The sequence below is a fragment of the Aquarana catesbeiana genome, linkage group LG05, assembly GCF_042186555.1.
Source record: "Aquarana catesbeiana isolate 2022-GZ linkage group LG05, ASM4218655v1, whole genome shotgun sequence".
NCBI classification, from domain to species: domain Eukaryota; kingdom Metazoa; phylum Chordata; class Amphibia; order Anura; family Ranidae; genus Aquarana; species Aquarana catesbeiana.
Window position 1 is genome coordinate 515,469,590 of NC_133328.1, and position 4,073 is coordinate 515,473,662.

The following is a 4,073-nucleotide window of genomic DNA, read 5'->3' on the forward strand; positions in this document are numbered from 1 at the left end:
GTGCAGCGTAATTTTCTATGCTTAAAGGAAAACTATATCCATGAAAGTAAGATGGGGTGACTTTTAAATCCATTCACTTGGCACCATTCTATCATTTGACCCCAGACACGTGTCTACAGTGACCTCTTTGGCTGAAGGCAGCGAGGTCAGAAGATCAGGACTGCTCTGACTTTTGTAATACAGATGGAGGATAACTACTGTTAATACTTTTTCCTATTAAATTAAAACATTTCATTGTCCATTTCCTACCCAAGTGAGTGGTTATTACTGTTGGGGAACATCGATATAACAGTAGGCTGGCGGTGTATGTCAAGGTTTCACTTTGATATGATTATAAGCCTTTGTGTAGTAGATACTTGGCTCGGTTTCTCTGGCTGGACTAGCACCTTGTTTTAAACTTGTATGTATAGCAGGGAAACGGCTTTTATATTGAGAGATATATGCAAGGTTTTATATTTTCACCTAAGCAATTTAAGTTGGGAATAGCTTTTGACACTTTACATTTTGTCTATATTGTATAACTATTTCAAATGGGAGAAAGTGTTCACTTGAACTTTTGTACAGCAATAATCTCTGAAGTGCCTCCTCGGTGGTTGATCGTTCAATTTTTTTTTTTTTTTTTTAAATAGAGAAGCAAAAAGCTGATGCAGATTCGCACCAACATACCAATTCCAACATACCGGCTAGATTCAAAGGAACTTTAAACCACAAAATTTATAGTGTGTGTGTGTGTAAAATATGTATCATCTTGTACAAGTCTGTCTGCAGAGCACACCGTTGTCCTCCTTTCAATTTTTATTGCATTACTAAAAAGGGAAAGTCAAGAACTCGTGGCTTATTGTTGTAGACACGGGGTAGAGGAGATCTATAAAAAAAAAACATTTCTAAGGCCAGTAATTGTCAGAATGGGGTGGAGTTCTAGTATGGACCAAGTTACATAATGATTGGACGTTCTGAGAAAATGTATGACTTGAGCTGAAATTGCATTGTAATTTGGTACCTAAAATGCAGAGTCTGTTAAGGCCTGATCTACTTGAAGTGGTTGTAAACCCTTACATATACCCACTGAAAGTACTATCCTCAGGTGATACACAGAAATGAAACAAATCTTCCACATAAGCTGTACCTGTTTATCTGCACCTCCTTTCCTCTTCAGCCAATCAGTATCAAGGGCTAATTCACAGCAGGGGAGCTGAGTGTAATCTAATGTGAGTGGACTTAAAGGACACCCCCCCCCCCCCCCAATGCAATCTCGTAACATGCAGCAGTAAAAGTGGTTCTAAATGCAACCGTGTTGTGTTTGTTTTTTTTACCTTGATGCATTTTCTGCAGTAAGGTAACAAAAAACAACTTCCTACTAGTGTTTCCACACCACCCATCCCTAAACACTTACCTGTGTCCTTTATCGATCCATCACTGCCCGTCTGCAGTTTTTCTCATAGGAATCAGAGTAGCTGGGGCTATTGGCTACTCCTGCTGCTGTTAGTGAAATCCTATGTGGGGGGTGCTGTGTGCATGTCTATGGACATACACAGCCCAGCTTGGGAACGGCTTGCTATGGGGGACACTTGGAGAAGAGGGGGAGGGGAAAGCGCTGGACTGCTTGTGCACAGCAGGTAGGTATGTAACTTTTATTATTTTAATAAGACTTTAATATCCCTTTATTCACCTGTGGGGTGGGTTTGTCTCTTGGGATTCAGTGCTGCTCACATAGTCTGTCAGAAGTGACCTATGCAGCTATTAGAGGAAAGAAAGAGCAGATGGAAATCGCACTAGGTGCTCTGGGATAAGGCTAGTACACATCAGAAGGATATGTTTTTTTTTTCCATTTGGGAGGTTTACAACCACTTTAAGTTGCAGATACAGCTCCGAACTTGTACAGAATGCTAATTCATTGTGGCTAGTTAATGCAGCTGCCTACTGCAGGTACAGGCCCTAACCTTGGTTAGCATCATATCCATAGTCAAGTACAATAAGCAGACTTACAACTCGCATAAATACAGCCCTAAGGCTACCTTCTAAATAAAAGTTTACTTTTATTTGAAAAAAAAAGTCTGCCTATCTGTATTGGCTGCATGCTGGCAGATTTTTGCACTATCCATGGCCTTTTAGGGGCTATAAATTTTTTTTTGTCTATTGAATTATTTTTTTTTTTTTTTTTGCAAGCTCTGTTTGTGCCTAGGACAGCCATTACTCCCTATGTTTGGGTCACACGTGTCTTTACAAAAAATAATACCAGAACTCCACAGACATGATCTTTACGCAGCAGCAAGGCAGGAAAGAACAGTGTGAAGATCAGCTTGACTGCATCTAGAATGTTTGAAAGGATGCCCACCTATACTTTCTGGGCTAAAGTACACTTCTAATTGTAATAAAATGGTATTGATTCTGCTTTCCATTGTGCTTACAATGAGACTGCAGGGGGTGTTAGACAGGTAGTGAGCTTCTGCCAATCTTACAAACTCCAGCATTGGCGACCAAGAGCCATATGATGCTCACAAGTTAGTGTTTTGGGACCATTTGCTTTAAAGCCTACATTTAAACAATGCATCCTGAATTTTCCAGATAACTCTGCAGAAATTTTATATGTATTTTTATATTGCAATAACATTACTCTTCATGGATGTAGTTATCCTTTATATGTTCATGGCACTGAATGTGATGCTGCTGGTATATAGTGTTATACATACTAAAATGCAATGCTTCCCCAGTCCTGGATTGCAGCTGCTCAGGTAAAGCAAACATTTAAGTTTTCTTCTTTTGCATCTGCTATATGGAATTATGCAAGATTATTTTTGATCAGTATATAAAGTGTGGCATGCATGTTTATAGCGCTAAGCAAATTTTAAAATGGGCATCTGCTACCTCCACACTGCAAGCAGCCATTATATGGTCTATGTAACTGGTCAACATATGTGACATCACTCAAACGTGTGTGTGAATAGTTCTTGTGTTATCTACAAAGTATAGAGCTGAAGATCACATAATAAGGTGAATATACCGTATTTATCGGTGTATAACACACACCCCAAGTTTAGGAGGGAATTATAAGGAAAAAAAATGTTTTAAGGAAAAAAACTTACATTTAAATGCCCATCAATGCAGCCTTGCACAGCGTCCATCTGCATGCTTGTCCAGTGTCATTTGCAGCTTTGTCAATGCTGATCTGCAGCTTTTCTGTGTCCATTTGCAGCCTTGCCCAGGCTGCAGTTAAACTGCAGTGACTTGTCAGTGTCACTGCAGTTTGAAAATGGCGCCGCAATACGCAGAGCCGGTCCTCGGCTCCACTCGTAGTCCCGCCCAGGATGGGCGTGACTGAACGGAGCTAGCCGAGTACACTCGGCTATCTGTATATGGGCGGAGCCGAAAGTGGGCGAGGACCGGCTCTGTGTATTTCGGCGCCATTTTCAAATCGGCGGCCGGCGATCGCTCCGCTCAGTAAGCGGGGGATCGGCGTATAACACGCACCCGCGATTTTCCCCTGCTTTTAAGGGGAAAAAAAGTGCGTGTTATACGCCACTAAATACGGTAAGTGATTTAGGCAAACCTTTTCTATGCCAATGTTTTGTAAATCGGCATTGGCATTGAAAAGCACTTAGCTGGGGCTCTCAAATGCATTTATGAAATGGAATAGAAAGGTTTGCTGTAAAGCTGCTTTTGCTCCTAAAGCCATAGATTAGCTCTACACTAAACAACTGAACCCATTCCCACACTTTGGGTAGGGTTCTTAATGTTTTGTGTGCAAAATCTCCAGGGACATTAGAGCCAAATTCAGTGTCCGGAAGCATATTGGAGTTGGCACTTTAAACTGTGCAAGACTCTAAAGCCTGATACACACTATTAGTTTTTTTTTTTTCCCCGTTCAACCCAACGCAAAAAAAAAAAAAAAAATGTAAAAAAAAATGAAGAGCTCAGGAGGAGCCGCCGCTGTACTAACAATCTGATCTTAGTACATTGATCCCCCCCCCCCCCCAAAAAAAAAGCTAATTTGTTCTGACAGGGGCATTGCCATTGACTGATAGCACTGATCTGCAGACTCTCTCTCTGTAGGAACTGGTTGCTGTTCACACGGG